This window comes from Culex pipiens, chromosome 2 (assembly GCF_016801865.2).
Source record: "Culex pipiens pallens isolate TS chromosome 2, TS_CPP_V2, whole genome shotgun sequence".
NCBI classification, from domain to species: Eukaryota; Metazoa; Arthropoda; class Insecta; order Diptera; family Culicidae; genus Culex; species Culex pipiens.
Window position 1 is genome coordinate 26,391,382 of NC_068938.1, and position 19,775 is coordinate 26,411,156.

The window sequence follows — 19,775 nt, forward strand, 5'->3', positions numbered from 1 at the left end:
ACCTCCAAAAAGGGAACCTTTTTTCCCCATGCTCTCTCAATCTGTATGTAAATAATAGAAAATTGGTACGTTATTTCGAGGGTGCACGCAATCTGGGAGTATTCTTTATAAATTTATTTATGTTTTTCGTTAAAGCTTCTCGAAATAATCTGTAAGTTTCATGATTCTTGTTTTGAGATGATTAAAAAAATACAGTATTAATTAAGATTATGATTTAAACGGAAATCGTCATTATCTTGAAGGGGGCTGTGGAGTCACACAACATAAATATTCCCTAAATCAAAAAATCTAAAAATGAAAAAATAAAAAAATCAAAAAATTAATAAATCGAAAAATTAAAAAATCTGATCTAAAAATAATTCTAAAGATTCAAAAATGATTTGCTTTGAAGCAGCGGGAGATGTGAATTTAATAAATTTCTATTTAGCTAGTTGGTGAACAGACAAAAAAAACATAAATAGGGTTTTTCCTTTATAGTTCATTAATTATCCGTACAGTTAAAATATTATTTAGAATATCATCATTCTTAAACTTAACATTTTCTTTTAAATTCAATTTACACCAGAATTTTGATCGCTTCTGTAATTTTTTTTTGTTATTTTAAACATGTGTTCCATTCTTAAATGAAAACTGCTGAAAAGACTTAATATTCTTCAAGGTTGTCAACGATAAAATTATCGAGGCTTGATAACGATAGTTTTCGTTATTTCCATAAGGGACCATCCATAAACCACGTGGACACTTTAGGGGGGGGGGGGGGTATAGCGATTGTCTACGCTCCATACAAAAAAGTTTTTTTTGTATGGACAATTGTCCACGAAGGGGGGGGGGGGGGGTTCAAGGTTCCCAAAATAGTGTCCACGTGGTTTATGGATGGTTAAATTCTATCACTCATTTTTATTCTTCCTAGAAACGTCTTAATTTAACCATTTAATGTTAAATTTTCAATGTTTCCACTTAGAGTATATTTTTTGATAATGTAATATGTTTTAAAGTTTAAATACTCAAAAAAAACACAAAATACCGTTTTTTCGAAAATACTCAAATTTTCAAAATCTGTAATATTGTTATCAAACGAAGCAAAATTTTATATGCTTCTCTACTTTATAATAGTTTTTTTTTGGAAAATACTAAAATTTTCACAAAATTCCGTAATTTTTCGAAAATACTCAAATGAAATGATGTATGGTTTTTCATTTTATTAGAGCTTTTTCCGGAAAATATTAAATTTCACAAAATACCGTATTTTTGGAATAAAACAAATTTTCCAAATTTGCCATATGGGTATCAAACGAAACAAAATTTGAAATGCTTTGTGGTTTGGTTGAGCGTTTTAGCAGAATGCATTACTGTGAATACAAAGAGACGAGTTGTTCCTTTTAATTCCGCTATATATTTTTAATATCTTGACAGATACGTATTTCGTCTACTACTTGCAGACTTCATCAGTGTTCTGTTCTCGACTGAAGGTTCATCGCTGGTGTATCCGTATTTGTAGTTACTGTAGGTACTACCTCCTCGTTCTTCTTTTGTGCCTGTATAGGTAACAGCTTAAACAGCCACGTTGAGCCGTTACCTGAATCCTTGTTGAGTAAACGTTTGTTGCCTGCCTTGAAGATTTCCAAACTTTCGGCGACAGTCAGCTTCGATGGGTTTGTGATGTGTCTCAAGATGACCGCGTCGCTAGTTGTGATGTTATGTTTTTCCTCGATGGTGTGTTCGGTTACTGCTGACTTGAAATGGGGGACAAATCCTTTCCGTATTTCCTCCTTGGCAATTCTGACATATGTGTTTATATGCTCATCCAACCTGGTTTGCAGCAATCTCTTAGTTTGTCCAATGTAGCTCATATCACAGTGGCCGCAGGATACCTCGTAGATGCCGGGTTTGCCTAAAGTCGGTATGGGGTCTTTCGTTGAACCTAAGATGGATTCCAACTGGCTGTTTCTACTGCTGAACACTAAATCGATGCCAAATTTAGCCAGTTTTTGTCGTAATGGGCGTGTTATCCTGTAGTCGAATTCTACTGCTGCTCTTCGTAGTGGCTCTACTGATGGAGTGAGGTTCTGTGGAGTTTTCTTTCCTTCTTATCGATGATTGCTTGGATAGTTGTTCTGCTGTAACCGTTGATTTCCGCTGTTTCAAATATGTACTCCAATTCTTTCTGCTTTCCTGCTTCGCTGAGGGGTAAAGTTGTCATCCTATGTATGAAATAATGATATGCTGCCATCTTATGTTGGAATGAATGGTTTGACGTGGCTGGGATTGTTCTTCTGGTGTTTGTTGGCTTCCTGTAGATCTCGAAAGAAAACGAAGATGGGCAACCTGATGAAGTCTGCAAGTAGTAGACGAAATACGTATCTGTCAAGATATTAAAAATATATAGCGGAATTAAAAGGAACAACTCGTCTCTTTGAAATGCTGTTTCACTTTATTAGATTTTTTTTGTAAAATACTAATAATTTCTCAAAATGCCGTAACTTTTTCGGAAATACTTAAATTTCCAAAATTTGCAATATGGGTATCAAATGAAGCGAAATTTTCTATGGTTTTTCACATTATAAAAGTTTTTTTTTTGAAAATACAAAAATTTTCACAAAATAACTTTTTTTTTGAAATACTCAAATTTCAAAAATTTGCATTATGGTTATCGAACGAAGCGAAATTTGGTATGCATTTTCACTTTATTCTTCTGCTCAATTTTTTTTTCTTCAAATTTTTAATGCATTTTTACTTCATTTTTTTTTGTGAATCACAAAAATTTAAAAAAAAAATTCGGTAATTTGTCAAATTTCCATAATTTGCAATTCGAATATATGTTTGAATCGTGCAAAATTTCGATTCGTTCAATACCCATATTGAATATTTTGAAAATTTGAGTATTTTCGAAAAATACGGTATTTTGTGAAAATTTGAGTATGTATTTAAAATGAACGCTAATAAAGTGAAAAAGCATACCAAATTTTGCTTCGTTTGATACCCATATTGCAAACTTTTTTACAGTGCTTTAAAAAAATTACATATTTTTTGAGAAAATTTTAGTATTTTTAAAAACCCTATCATAAAGTGAAAAAGCATACAAAATGCCGCTTCGTTTGATAAAATACTGTATTTTGTGAAAATTTTAGTATTTTCAAAAAAAAAATCTTATAAAGTAAAAAAACATTTCAAATTTCGTTTGATACCCATATTACAAATTTGGAAAATTTGACTATTTTTAAAAATACGGTATTTTGTAAAATTTAAGTACTTTCCGGAAAAAGCTCTAATAAAGTGAAAAAGCATACAAAATTTTGGCTCCGTGTGATACCCATATTGCAAAATTTGGAAATTTGAGTATTTTAAAAAATATGTCATTTTGTGAAAATTTTAGTATTTTCAAAAAAAATTGAAAGGTTAAGAAGCATGCAAAAAAATTTGCTTGGTTTGATATCAATATTGCAAATTCTGAAAATTTGAGTATTTTCGAAAAATACAGTATTTTCTGAAAAAATAAAGATAAATCATAAATTTATAAAATCTGACAACAAGGCAATGAAAAAAAGGATCATTGCGCAATATTGAATATTTAGCTCTTTTAAAGTGTTAGTCTTGATTTAAAAAATTTAAAAATATTTTTTTTTGAAAAGATCACAAAATTTCACGAATAGTGGGAAAACATGTGCAATAATCAAAAAAAAAAAAAATGGAAAACTGCGACTATTTTCAAAAAAGTTACCTAAAAATGGATTTAACTTGAAAACGGTGCACTTTATCAAAATTTCATTAAAGTTCTTTTTGATTGCAAATTTAATTTTACATCGAAAAATTAAGTTGAAAAGTTTTTGCGACCTATGTTTCGATATTTTGAAAAAATCAGTAATGATTAAAAAAATCATAACTCGGTCAAAGATTTTTTGCCCATTCTAGAAATTTCTGAAAAATTGGCATTTGATGTCCTCTTAAACATATCAAAAAATGAAAAAATAAATAAATATAGTGTTTTTTTGCAAATCAAGTTTTAGTGACAAAAATGAAATTAAAAATCATAAATTTTTTTTACCGTGTATCATTTTTTTCAGTGTAGTCCATATCCATACCTAGAACTTTGCCGAAGATACTAAAACGATCAAAAAAATCTTTCAAAAGATACAGATTTTTGAATTTCCACATATCATTTTTGTATGGACAGCTGCCAAATTTGTATGGAAAATTATAAGGACAAACTAATGATGCAAAATGACTTCTTTGGGCATACCGAAGGCACCAAAAAAGTTTCAGTTGGATTAAAAAATACAAAAGATAAAATTCTAAAAAAGACCGATCTCGTAGAGAATTGCTCAACATCAAACATCAATCTTTGACCAGATAACCAAATCACACTAGCATTAAGCAGATATTAGTTTTTGTTCTGGTAATTTATTTGATTTGTATGATTGATTTGTGAATTTACAAATTGATAAAATCTAGAGCTATTTTTGAAAAAAGTCCTATAAACATATGGAAGAGAATAGTTTATAGGTCCTTTTTTAAATAAACTCTAGAAATAAGATTTCTGATTATTTCTTTAAAATTTAATTTTTTTTTCGCAAATTTTCATTAATTTCCAATACATGGAATTTCCAACGTTTTTCCACATAAATTTTCCATAAAGTTTTATTTTATTCATAAATATTTGTAACAAATGGATTCAACGTTCCGTAAACTTTCTTAAGGTGAAGTTGGGTGAAGTCTAAGTTCAAAACGCGAATAGTTATTATCGTGAAAGGTAGTAGAACCCAGCACCAACAGCAGGCTAGGTTCGTAATTGAGACACGATATATTAGATGGGGTAGCGATATAGTCTTGGCACACAAGGTGCACCACGTAGGTGAACTTAGAATCCATAGCCATGAAGGCCTAACCAAGCCAAACCAGGTCCGATGTAGCACCTCTGTCTGGACGCATTGATTAACGGCGGGAAGGTATCATTATTTCTAAATTGGCCGTGATTATGGGAATTTGCAATTGATTTTTCCACGGCCCAAATTCCTCGACGGGGTGCAAAATTTCAAGCCAAGGCGCAGGAATTGACGTGGTCAACGCTGAACCACAAAGACGGTTGTTGGTTCGTTGGCTGCTGGTTATTAGAAGTTTCTCTGGGGGCCCATCGTGAGCAAAAGGTCAGCCAATGACCGCCTGTAGAACGGGCCGGGTGATATGACCGGGCGTCACGATCGATTCCTTGGTTGAGGTCCTGGAGGAAACCTTAGTCAGAGTGGATAAGAATTTTTCGGACTGTTAAGGAAATGGAAAACTGTTGCAAGTGTTTATATTTGAAGAATTTTCAAAGCAAAATATTAGTTCAGAATTTGTTAAAATAATCTGATCAAGCTATAAAAACAAACAATCTTCAAGTACAGAGAGCAAAATATCCGCTTCATCAAATTGTTTGACCTGCCTCAAACGAGGCCATCAAACGTCCAAGCTGATTTCAATTTTGACGTCATCCATCCATCCACCAGAATCAGCCCCTCAGTCTCTACGTAGTATTTATGTAATAAATTATGACTGGTGTATGTCCTGAATCGCTCCAACTTTTGCCTTCTGAGGTGTTGTGATTTTGCAACCTAGGTCTTCAGCACTCTCAGTTTCAGGGACCGAGTTGTAGGACTTCCTTGCAAAACTTGCTCCAGCCCCACCTCGTTCAAGTCGCTCGCAACGCACTGTAACCGCAATCAGTCAAAGTTTCCTCGAAAGCTCTGGGCTGACTCGTGAAGGAGGTGGTGTTTTAGAGAGTGAGAATCCTTGCAAAGGTGACTCTCGTAACCGTCAGCCACTTTGCACTAAGAGGTACGACTTAAAGTTTTCCACTATGGGGAGGGGAAGACTTTTCACCTTCATATGCAAGTCTTCTCCGTCGAGCCACATCAGCGCAAAAGATGGCGGCCTTTTGACGGTGAACTTTGCTAATTAAAATTAATTTTCTAGACCGCCACTTCGTGGTTTGGTGGGCCTGAATTTAGCCAAATTGCCCTCACCACCGCGGAAGGAAGTCAATAGTTTATCAAATTAATCGGTCCTTTACCCAGTTTTTTCCCCGGCAGAATTCCTAATGGATGCGGATGGGTGCCACGGTGGTTTTCGGCAATTACCCAAACATAACCTAAAAGAGCAAAAAAAAAACCCTTTTCCACCACCCAACCATCCAGAGAGGGGGAGGCAATAAGACGGAAAAGGTTAGTGGCACTGGATGTTTATTTAGTCAGACTTTTTGCCACGACGGCGACAATTGTGGCAAAGTTCCACCTGGGGAGGTAAATCTGTCCGGGACATGCGAGGGCAATATTTGCGCCGGGAGCTGTCCAGATACAGATGTGGCACAGAACCAGGTGTGAGTGAGAGAGAGGTGATATTAAATACAAATTATGTCATTACTAATTTATTATTCTAATTTGAGCGCGAAGAAGTGAGCAAATGTGTCAGAAATGCAAAAAAGATAAATTTTTACAAGACAAAAAAAATATTTAATCAGAGCTACACTATGTAATTGATGCTTTATTCACTTATTTTTAAATATTTATAAAAAGAAAAAAAGTCTTTCTTAAAGCCTTCCAGACTTTGAGTCATTGAGTCTTTGAGCCTTTGCATTTTTGAGTCTTTGAGTCTCTGAGTCTTTGAGTCTTTGATTTTTTGAGTCTTTGAGTCTTTGAGTCTTTGAGTCTTTGAGTCTTTGAGTCTTTGAGTCTTTGAGTCTTTGAGTCTTTGTGTCTTTGAGTCTTTGAGTCTTTGAGTCTTTGAGTCTTTGAGTCTTTGAGTCTTTGAGTCTTTGAGTCTTTGAGTCTTTGAGTCTTTGAGTCTTTGAGTCTTTGAGTCTTTGAGTCTTTGAGTCTTTGAGTCTTTGAGTCTTTGAGTCTTTGAGTCTTTGAGTCTTTGAGTCTTTGAGTCTTTGAGTCTTTGAGTCTTTGAGTCTTTGAGTCTTTGAGTCTTTGAGTCTTTGAGTCTTTGAGTCTTTGAGTCTTTGAGTCTTTGAGTCTTTGAGTCTTTGAGTCTATTTGAGTCTTTGATTTTTTTTTGTTTTTTTTTGTCTTTGAGTCTAAGTCTTTAAATTTGTAAGACTTGTCGAATTGTAATCTTTTTTTTTCATTAGGCTGGTACAAATATTTTTAAAAGTTTTTGTCACTCCCCCCTTCAAAATTGGCCCGAAAAATCAGGGGGCAAAAAAAATATTTTTACAATAAACTTTAAAATTTCAATGAAAATTCAAGTGCAACCAGCTGAAATCAAATTAAAATACATTCTCCTGCGTTTAAAATCATTTTAAGCATGTTTGGGTTTATTAAAAAATCTTAAGATTTTTTGAAAATTTTCGATGCAAAATATTTTTTTTCGATACAATTTTTGTTTTTGTCAGATCTTAGATTTTTTTAAAACTAATGATTGCAAAACAACTGAACTAGTGTAAAATGCATTTTAAAACACTTTTTTCATTTAAATGTGAAGACTATGGCATGTTATTTAAATTTTTATATTTTTTTATTTTTTTGCCCCCCCCTTGAACTCGGCCAGGGCCGAGGGACAAAAACTTTTTTAAATATTTGCATCGGCCTTATTTTCCATATAAAAAAGTTTTATTAATATTTGAAGACACTCAATCAAATAAAGAGCAAAACAGTCTACTTCTTGTATGGTTGGATAATCGTGAGAGTGGGAAAAGAGAGAAAATGAGAATGTCAAACGCGAATGTATAAAAACAAAAACGTGTGACGCTGAGAGTATCAATACGGAAAGAAGAGCAGTTGTATTTTGGGCATGACTATTCAGGCTTGATAATTGTAGTAACTGAGAGCTGATATTTTGATATTTTTACAAACCTGTAAAACGTGCGGATCATTTTAGTTTTCTAAACATAAATAAAAAAAAACTTACAAAATTACAAAATTATTTATGCTTTTATCTGTTCCAAAAGTTCTAACTTATGTACAATATTAGGAAGGAATAAGGATAAGGAATTTCCTCGCACTTTTACTTAAAAATAAAAAATGTTATATTACATCTGGGACAGTTGGAAAAAAATATGTGTAACATTGCCTCGAAAGAAATGTGTAAATTTACATCTTTTATTTGTAGTTGCAATTTTTTCCACATATTTTATTGAAAAGTTACATCGGAAAAAAGGAATTTTCAACCTCAAATTTTCAAGCTTCCAAAATCAAGCATATTTTTACTGTAGAGTAATTGTCATAAATTGGGAATCATAATAAGCTGAAAAAGAGAAAAATGCTTGCCTTTTACAATCTTTTTGATTGTAAAAATGATAAATAAAATGCATTAATTTTTTTTGCATTCTCCAGCAATTCTAATTCCATCAATTTTTAAAACTGTGATAAATTCTACTAGCTGATACGTATTTTTCAAACTCCTTGTTATAATTTTGAATTGCTCAAAAAAAATTATCGCTTTTTTCAAAAAAAAAAAAAAATCTCACAAAGCCAAATTATAATCATTTGGTTAATCAACACATTTTTTCAAGATTTCTATGTCTAACCAACACAGAAAAAAATATGGTTATATTCATCAGAAAATGGTGAAAGATTTTGTGTCAAAAAAATTGTAATATAACATCAGGAATTGGTGAATATTCATAAATTTTTGATGAATTTTCATCAGGTTCACATTTGTACACATTATTAAGTAAAATAAATCAAAACAAGAGGTAATATTCAAACAACAAAAAATTCAACCTTCCAAAATTAAACTTATTTTCTGTGTAAAGATGTACCTTAGATGTAATATAACCATAATCTTTGTACTGTGCATAATTTTGTCACATGTGTCAATTTTAATTTGAAATCCTTCATTAGGATACTGAATTAACAAAAGAATTTTGAGAAATGTTTGCAAATAATATGGCTGAATATATTCTTATTTTCGATGTTTTTGTTTTCAATGATTGTGGATTAAGTAAAATTACACATAAAAGATGTAAATGCACAGCTTTTTCGGAGTAATATCACAATTTTTTTTATTCAACACGCATACTTTGAAAATTCCTGGATAAATATCATTAGTCGAAGTATGTTTTTAAGATTTCGCGGAACGCGTGAAATCCGTGGAATATTTTGCTTTTTTGAATTTTGATATTTTTTGCCATCTTTTCTGAAAAATCCATTGAGGCTTCATTCATAAAGTACGTCGCGCTAAAATCAGCAAAAATTTACCCCCCCCCTCCTCCCCCCCCCTTTGTCACGCTTTTCCTATACTTAAACACGCAATGTCACATATGCTCAGACCCCCTCTCCTCCTAGAGCGCGACATACTTTATGGATGACGCCTAAGGCAAAATATCTTAGATCAAGCATTTTTTTTTAAGTAGTGATTTAAAAAAAATCTTAAAGAAGGTCAAACAATTTTATGTTTTTTTTATGTTTCTGATGTAAAATTACACAATTTGTTTTATACAAAATCTGTCACCATTTAAGTTTTATTCGCGAAAATTCTATCTTCAAACATATTTGTATTGCTCTTAAAAGTAAAATTGTAATTGAATAATGAATTTTGATAAGACATCTCTTTCAGATTAAGAATTAATGAAAATGCACAATTCAAACAATAATGTTTAGGCTCAATTAAAAAAAAATGGAGCTCTTTAAATTGAATTTAGTAATAAAACAAAATCATTTTAATTTCCCATTTATTGCTTTTAAAATACAAATTATTAATTATTTTTGTTTTTAAATTATTCGAGACTTACCTGTTTTTTTTTTTTAATTTTTTTGTATAATAGTTTTTACAAATTTCACGCTGAACCCTTGCTTTGATTCTATTCTGTAGATTATGTCATTTTTAAAATACCAAAACCATTTTTAATAGGCCTAAAAAAATTAAGTCATTCGATTAAATAATTTTAAGTTAACGACACTGAAATGACCAAGAAATTAAAAAAAAGAATTTGTTTTAAATTTGTAAGGAAAGTCAATAGTTGATTGAAGAATAATACAAAAAATTGCAAAAATTACTTGCTTTGTTTTAAACATAAGATTCTGTTCCGTGAAATTGTGAAAAAAAAACAGATGTTTTTCAGCGAGAAAAATCAGTAAAAACAAATAGCACCATGTAATTTTCAGCTACGTACAATTTTCATATTTGGAAATAGCTGCATCTTTTGGTCAGAAAAAAATGAAATTTTACCTCTGAAAATGTCAAATTCATTAGATTTCCGGTGTTAATCCACTTTTTCAGATTCACAAATTTGTTTACTGAGTGTTATCGGCATTTCTAAAAAAATAATTTAAATCGGATAATCAGGAAACCCGAAATTTGTCCCGAAATTGTTCACGAACTACAACATTATCACTGTTCTATGCAAAATCCTACTTTAACCTATTCAGTAGAGAAAACAAAATACTCCCTCCTACCTTCTAGCAGCCACACAACAATGCCGACAGGAAAAACAAAACTTGCCAAACTTGCTCAAGATGGTGTCCGATAAGGCCGAAAAGGGCCACTTTGTCGTCATTTTCTCTAACCTCTTCCATTTTCCCATTTTTAATTCGCCGCAACGATTTTCCTTAATTTCACACCCTCTCAATCCAAGTCGGCTGGCGTGCGTGTGTGCGCAACGATTTTCCTTTTGTGGTACTTGAACTGTTTGTTTGTGGTCATGAATGGCCTAACTGCGGGGTGGTGGCGGCCTTGCCAGCACAGATAAGCCCCAAACCCAGCGGTGGCACTTGACCCTTAAATTTCTAAAGACTTCTCGGATTCTTAATGAAGAGGTTTATTTGCGAGTGTAAGATGGTGAGGTAGGGAAGAAAAAGCATATTCTTCAAGGCCGTAAACTGCCTGCAGCAAACTTCAATTGACTTTCCGGCCGCAAAAGAAAATTAGGGTGTGAAAACTAGACAAAAGGTGAATCCCTTTTTGTGGGCAAGGGTTGAAAGTTTCTGTCATTTTTTCGTCTGTTTCCAGCCCTCTCTGTCTGTAAAGTTTTGTCTTATCTCGTTGACCCAGGGGAACATTTCCGTGCTGAAAGGGTCTTGTGCGTAGGAAGTAAAAATTACGAACCTTTAAGTTCCTGTTTATAAGAAATAACGTCATGATTCGAAATCCGGACACTTAGTAGCATATCATTTTTGTTATAGCTGGCAAAAAATCATGTTATAAGTTGGAAATGTAGAAACATCATCAGGATGTAGTATAAACAGTCAGTTTCAAGAAAATGCATACAAAATATGTCTTTTCTTACAAATTTTCATCAGAATTTTAAAATTAAAATGACTTGTTGTGCTTCGAATCCCGGACACTGGTAAAAGCTGATTCGAAATCCGGACACTCGATTTTACTTATGAATCGCACAAATTTGGACTGAAATGTTAGTGAATGGCATTCTCTAGGTCTCAAATAAGCTGTTAACATCAAAACAATCGATAGTTTATATAAAAATTTGCTAGAATTTAAGGAAATCGAAACCATAAATTTCTGCTTTGCCTTCCCTGTGCTTCGAACGCCTATGAAATATTTCAAGTGAAATGTTTCGCATTTTTGATAAACTTATAATTTAATTTTATTTAACTATTTTGGCATTAACTATACCGTTCAAACAAACTTTAAATGAAAGTTGATGTTGGAATTCATCAAATAACACAGTTTTGACATTCATAATGCGAACATATATCCAAATAATTGATAAAACAAGATGAAGTGCCCGGGTTTCGAAGCGTCCGGGAATTCGAATCATGACGTTATATTAATTTATTTTTTTCCAAATAGTTTTATTTACTTGATTTATTTTTTTTTATACAAATCAACATTTTTTAAACACTTCTATCTAAAATTATCATTATGAGCATATCAGGGTTAACAGATTTCAAGTAAGATGAAGGAGGAAAGTGATTTCAGGAAGAAGTGTTAATTGTTCTCATTTTATCTGCATTAATTGACTCTTTTCCCGAGCAGGGGTAAATAACACGGGAATACCAAATTTTGGTATTACTTGGGCAAATAACAGGGACCAAAATGTGCCCTTGGTTGCCCAGTAATAGATGGTAAAATACCATGAAATCATACCAAAGTCTTGTATGTGGAAGGGCACAACAATACCAAACCATGTTATTCCAAGGGTAAAATAATACCTCAAAATAAAACCATTTCAATACCAAGTTGAGGTCTTCTGGATTTTTGAACATTGCTTGAATACCAAAACTTGGTATTGCCATGGTTTTAATTTTAGGTATTCCCGCGCCCTTGGAAAATCATATTTTGGTATTCCTGTGGTCTTCCACATACATGATTTTGGTATGATTCCATGGTATTTTACCATCTATTACTGGGCAACCAAAATCACATTTTGGTCGCTGGTATTTGCACAAGTAATACCAAAATTTGGTATTTTCATACCATTTTTAGTGCAGCAGTTGCAGTTAGTGAAAAAACGGAAATGATCCATATGCAACAGCCAAATCTACTCACCTGATGGTTCCATGTTGTTCTTAGTGATATCCTTCACCACACCGAATGCATTTGTCATTGATGAACGGCCTGTGCTTGAAGTTCTTGAAGCTTCTGAAAAATAACAAGATTGAAAAATAAGTGTTATTAAAATGAAACTGGATTGAAATTCACCAAAATTCAATAATCATTCGATTGACTCATTTTTCAAAGTATTGGGTTATCCCGACTTAGAGAAATTTCAACGATTTAAAAAAAAAATCTTAATGGGTATATAAGAAAATGTTAAAACCAGCTTTAAAATTTTTTTTTCAAGTCATTTTAGCGCAAAATTTATTATCTTGTCCAAATTGGTAAAAAAAATCCCATAGTTTCAGAGAAATTGATGAAACCTTTCAATACCAAAATAATACCAAAATGTGCCATCCTGACTTAGAAAATTTTCCACAATTTCAAGTCATTTCTTTAGGGGGTATATCAAAAAATTTTAAAATCAAGTTTGAAATTTCCGGTTTTCAATGAAAGCATTCGCTTTGAGACATCATTTTAGCGCAAAATTAATTATTTTGTCAAAATTGGTCAAAATTTTCCCATAGTTTCAGAGGAATTTGATAAAACACTTTAATACCAAAATAATACCAAAATGTGCCATCCTGACTTAGAAAATTTTCCACAATTTCAAGTCATTTCTGTAGGGGGTATATCAAAAATGTTTAAAATCAAGTTTGAAATTTCCGGTTTTCAATGAAAGCATTCGCTTTGAGACATCATTTTAGCGCAAAATTAATTATTTTGTCAAAATTGGTCAAAATTCTCCCATAGTTGCAGAGGAATTTGATAAAACACTGTAATACCAAAAGAATACCAAAATGTGGTGTTCGACCATTGACAAATTCTGCAATTTAGCAATATCAAAACAATACCTTAAATTGGTATGATACCACATTTTCCTCTTGCATAATCCTTAAGACAAATTTCAAAGGGTCCAGGAATACCAAAATTTGGTATTGATACCAGAGAAAGGTATTATTACGCATTTCCCTTGTTATTTACCCATGCTCGGGTTGAGGTTCAATCCCAGAATAGTCATTTGAAGTAACACAACTTCATCTTTTCCATTTTAATGTCTTTGCTATCATTTCTAACAAAGATTTTAAAATGTCTAGTTTGACTATACCGTTATCTTCACCAAAGGTCGTGTCCTTTTCCCTCGTTACATAAGATTTCCACACTCGAATCACGCTCCAATCTTCGAAAGTGACAACATGTGTGCTAGTTAAGTTCTGCCGGGATTTTTATGCAAACATAAACATTTCGACACAATTGTTTATCATTCCGCAAGGGATTGTGTTTATTTAAGCGTTGGAGAGTTTGTCATATTTTTTTCTCTCTCTTCAAAATGTGGGCCTTTGCACCGGAAGAAATGTCCTTTTTTCGTCCTATCGAAACACAACGAAGGTCACACACATACGAACGTAACACATACACGCGTTGGCACAGATTATTTGCGTACAAGTTCCTGATAAGAATGCCCTAGTCAAAGCCTTGAAAGAGGGAAGATGTGAGCATGCAGAAGGGGACGTGCTCGATAAACAAATAATCCAAATGTCACCAAGGGAATTAATATTTTGCTTTTTTTTGGAAATTTGAAATCACGGTAGGCATTTTCCTAGGTGTCGTAAGAAAAATATTTCTCATCAAATAATAACTGGAACATAACTTAATTCCCATCCTTTGAAATATTGAAAAAAATGTCTAATTATTTGAAAAATTATATTCGTTGCCAAATCAAATTTACAATCAAAATATTTTTAAAATTAAATGTCTTTTATTTTTTTAAAAATAGCTTTCGATTCCCTATGTCAGAAGAAGCCATTTTACATCATCAGTTTTTGCATACAAGGTTTCATACAATTTTACGGGCTGGTCATACAAAACGGGCATATGCATATTCAAAAATCTATATCACAGCAAATGATTTTCTGATCGATAAAGTATCTTGGGCAAAATTGTAACTTACTAGTAGGACTTTTTAGAACAAAAATGGTAAACGGATGAATCTAGATTTTTTTTCATTTTTTTTTTTCATTTTTTTTAAATATTTTTTACCTTCAATCGATGAATTGAAAAGGGCATCAGTTAAAAAGCAGTGCGTGGCCGAAGGGTTACGCTGTCCGCTTTGTAAGTGGATGATTCTGGGTTCGATTCCCATCTGCTCCAACCTTCCATCGGATGAGGAAGTAAAATGTCGGTCCCGGCCTTGGTTGTTGTTAGGCCGTTAAGTCATTCCAGGTGTAGGAGTCGTCTCCATGCCATAAGTACAAACAACACACCAAACCAAGCCTACTCCGGTGGAATCGCTGGCGGCGGTTGGACTCGCAATCCAAAGGTCGTCAGTTCAAACACTGGGGTGGAAGGTTCCTTGGAGTAGAAAGAGGTTTGGGTGCTCTCCCCATTCAAGCCTTCGGACTCCTAGGTTCGAGCAGAAACTTGCAATAGAGACCACAAAAGACCCGGGGGTCGTTAATGTGGATGGTTTGATTTGATTTGATCAGTTAAAAAATATAACTTTTTTTTGAAGCAAATCCATTATGACAGATTTTGATAAATTTCTTTCCTGTAATGCATATCTAGGAGTTAAGAATAATGCAAAAGGATGATTAATAAAAAAGTGAAATATTAATTTTGAACTTTTAATCAATTTTGTGATATTTAGTGTTAAATTTAATGTTAAAATTGAAACATTTGTGATTTTTTTCGCTCTTTTCTATACTATGAATGTTAACATTAACCTTAACATGTTAACATTAAGTTGAGAATGAAATTGCCACTGAATACGCTTTGTAAATGCCGGCCCCGATACTCTTCAAGGGTGTTCCCCTCAGGAACAGGGAAAGATTTACTTTTTTATTCCAACATTTGATTAAATTACATTTATTACATAAATTTCGAAATGTAAGGAAAAAAATATGAAAAAATATATTTATTTGAATAGATTGCATCCAAACAATTGTTATTAAAATCTTTAATAAAAGCAAGAGTATTTAAAAAAAAGAAGTTTTCACCGAAATGTATGGAAAATTCCAGAACATTCGATAGGTTTTCATAGATTATGTGGAATATTTCAATAACTCAAATTTAAAGTTTTTTTTTTAAATACGTAATTTTCTGAATATTTTTAGTATATCTAAAACATGTTATGTAAATTTCAAAAGTCATGAAATAATCTAAATCACTCGATAGCCATATTGTTAAAAAATAGTAATTTTTCGAAAATACTACGTGTGAAAATTTTAAGTATTAAAAAAAAATGTTATATCTATCGAAATGAACTAAAAATTTCCGATAATTTGATATCCATATTGTAAATAACTTATAAATTTATTTTTTTTGAATACTTTGTTTTGCGCAAATTCAAGTATTTTCAATAAAATATTTTTCAAAGATTTTGATGAAAATTGGCTTATGATTGAAAACAATATATGTATTAATGCAAGTATTTTTTTTTATTAAAAAGTAATTTTCATCAATCTCAATATATGATTTTGTTGTACTAAAGTCGATTAATTAAAAATACATTTCTTCGTCATGGCGCTTACGTTTCAAAGTCAAATCAATGAAAACTATCGATTCATCTCCGTGTATGCACGAGAGTAAGCAGCAGTGAAGTGCTCAGTGCTCTATCGTTTTTTCGGATTTCTTCGCCGTAATTGATTGTGACTAACGGCGAGTTTGCTTCTCCAGCATGCCAAAGGCCGGCCGTGGCCGTGGCAATTCGAGTGCGGCCTCGAAAAACCCGCGAAGTTCGTCTACCGGCCGAGTACAAAAAGGTAAACAAACCAACGCCGCGTCGACCGCCATCGCGCAGGGGAGCGTGAGCGCAGAAGGCATCGACAAAAAGTTACTACATCCCGGATATGTTCCGAGATCACCAGTGCGAACCCGTTCAGGTACTTCCGGTGCCACGACCAGCGGCACATCAACATCCGCCAACATCCCCATCAAGAACGAGTTCCAGATGCTGAGCGATGACGAAGAAAACAACAACAACAACACCGACGGTAGCAGCTCTACCGACGACGACGACGACGATCGTCGTGCACGGAAAAAAGTGCCGACGCCAAAAACGAACAATTCTCCAAAGGAACGTACAATTTTTGTTTTGGACACGTTGGCGGACGATATTGACGAGTTGCTGGAAGGCCTCGGATATTGTCTGAAAATTGGTAAGTCGTCGGTGCAAGTTTACACATTCGACGAAAAGAACTTCGACCTGGTTGTGGAGAAATTAAAGAGTAAAAACTTTAAGTTCTACACATTCGACCCCGTGCAGAAGACAGCTGTTAAGGTCGTCTTGCAGGGGTACCAAGACCGCCCGATCTCCGACCTCAAGAAGGATCTCTCGGGTGCTGGCATAACACCGCGTGACATAAAAGTCCTCTCACGGAAGACCACAGTCACAGGTACACACACACTGTACCTGTTGTACTTCGACCGCGGCACCGTCAAGATTCAAGACCTGCGGCGAACTAAGGCGTTGGACGGGTTTTGGGTAAACTGGCGGTTCTACTCAAAGAACCCGTCGGACGCAGCACAATGCCACCGTTGCCAGAAATTCGGCCACGGCTCGCGGAATTGCAACCTCCCGCCCCGCTATGTGAAGTGCGGTGAATCACACTTCTCTGAGGCGTGTGCACTGCCGTGCAAGGCGGACCTGGGGGACAAGGCAGAGCAAACCAAGGCGCGCATCAAGTGCGCCAACTGTGGAGGTAACCATACCAGCAACTACCGTGGATGCAGCGCACGGAAAAACTACCTCGAGGAACAGGAAAAGAGGAAGAAGAAAACAGCAGCATCCCACCCTCCTCAGCGAAGTACGAGCTTAACCGTGCCGGCAGCTGGTCATCGTACGGTTCCAGCGGACAACTCAGCGTTCCCTCCTGGACGGGGGCGATCGTTCGCCAGCGTGGTCGCTGCCGGTAGCGGCAATGCGGCCCAGCAAGAAGTTACCGGGGAAGATCCCTTTACCCTGCCAGAGTTCTTTGCTCTCGCAAAGGAGATGATGACGCGGTTTCGGACCTGCCGTAACAAGGCGGAGCAATTCCTGGCCCTTGGGGAACTGATGATCAAGCACATCTATAAAGGATAAAAAACTGTGATCTAGTTTTTTTCTTAATTTTTCTTACTTTTGGTGACATCTTTATTTACAAGCAATAATTGTTCCAAAATGGATTATGATGTAACACACAGCTGAAAGGAACTCCAAAAACTCTGTAATGAACCTCAAAAGAACTTATCTGGAGCAACATTTGAAAGGGGCGGTACGACATTGCTCTTACGGCCTTTCGTCCCATTTAAACGCGTGTAATCAAAGGCCGTAAGAGCAATGTCGTACCGCCCCTTTCAAATGTTGCTCCAGTTATTGTATCTTGATTATTCACCAATAAAACCGAATTGAAATTGAAAACTATCGATTTTGCTTGCAAATTGCTGTTATGAAACAATGCAAATGTTTAGTACTTGTGTAGATCGATTTTTTTGAGAAACTCGTTGAAATGTTATGCAAAAAAAATTATTTTTCCAACTTTAACATGCTGCCAATGAAAAATGACGACTTCGACGACCAGGATCAATATGAATGCAAAACATTATTGGTAGTACTCTTAACTATGATTCAAAGTGAAATACGGAACAATGCATTTTTCAAGCTTTTGTTTATATTTTTCATAAAAACAGACCTTTTTTCTGTAAATCGCAAAAAGTGAATTCCAAATGATTTTTGGGAATTTTTCGTTGTACGAAAACGTTGTTCCTCAGGCCAAAACCTATCGAAATCCTGGTGAACCCAAAGGTTTCCACCATATCGCCTTTTTTGGGACACACTGATACGGAGTACTTGATATAATATCTATCAAAATGTACTAAAAATTGTCGTTAATTTAATATCCATCTTGTGTAAAAAAAAATTTTTTTCTATAAAATGTATTGTTTGTAACGAAATATATGAACAATCTCCGATCATTTGATTTTGCAATACCTACAATTTTGAATATTTTTTCAGAAACATTGTATTTCAGAAGTATAGAAAGAAAACGTATTTTAAGGAAATTTTCATGTTATTTCAATGATTTTTCTAAAGTTATAGCCAATGTCTCCAAATATCAAAAATCCTATAAGCTTTGTGCTTCAGTTCCCAAGTAACATTTTTTTTCAGGAGTTCTACAAGAGCTCTTCAAGATAGCTACAGCATACCAGTTTGGACCGCTGTAGGATAAAATTCTCTTCAAAACTTCTTCAGGAATTTGGAAGAGTACTTGAAGAGAGGTTTATCCTACCGCGGTCCAAACTGGTATGCTATAGCTATCTTGAAGAGCTCTTGTAGAACTCCTGGAAAAAATGTTACTTGGGTTACTCAGTTCTCAACGAATCATCGAATATCCGAAATCCTCGTAACGTTTTCTTTTCGGACAATCGATCCACAGAAATATCCTTTTTTTGGGTCGTTGAGCTCAAATATAACCTGAAAAATGCCAAAAAGTGAGAATACTTATTTGAAAATCACTGAACTAGAATTTTACTCAAAAAGTTAGATAATGAAAAAAGATTTTTTTTTTATTTATTTCGTGATTCCATTCTCCAATGGTTGTATAGGTTGGTTGATCTGACATGGAAACCGCCATATCCGAAAAGTCCTTTTAAATTATTTTTTATCGACTAAATCTTGGATAGAGTTTTAAATTTGTAGGTAGTTAGTTTTTTAGTTTTATTATTTTATTCAAATATTTGTCATTTCAGCACACCGTTTCCCTTCGAAACAAACCCTACCCAAGATCCAAATTCCGGCTAACCTTGAGCCGCTGCTGCCAGGCAGCGGAACTTCCCATGATTGACGAGAGCCATTTCCCATGATTGCAATAAACTGCTTTTTGCGCTCCTCCACTCGTGGTACACGCAGAGGATCTCCAAGAATCTTCCTTTCATCGAGCCTAATCGACTTTCACGGTGAGTGGGCCCAGATATTGCTCGTACTACGTCAGAAAAGGACAACAACAACGACAAGAGTTAAGTTGAATCAATACACTTTGAGATTATTACCCTCAGCCTGCCGGCGCCGATGCCAGAAGCCAAATTTTAATTAAACCTAGTGAATAAAACTAATTATATAATTACATCACCAATTCCGAGCGGGGTGGGGGGATGCGCTCAAAAAGGTTAACACCAAAGTTTATAACACTTGACTGGTGACTAGGTTAGTTTCTATCTTCCTGGCACCTTAACAACAACAACAACAGGAAGAATCGAGTAGTGAGCAGAAACAAGTGGAAAATCCAACCTAACCTAACCTAACCTCAAACCCCCCGAGGGAT

At 34.3% G+C, this 19,775-nt stretch overlaps 1 protein-coding gene across 1 annotated transcript in view; it reads right to left on the reverse strand.

Annotated features, from left to right (window-relative positions):
- LOC120420971 (lachesin-like) overlaps nucleotides 1–19,775 on the reverse strand; it is a 68,218-nt gene that overhangs the window by 20,094 nt on the left and 28,349 nt on the right. The gene's annotated exons all lie outside the window — the stretch shown is intronic.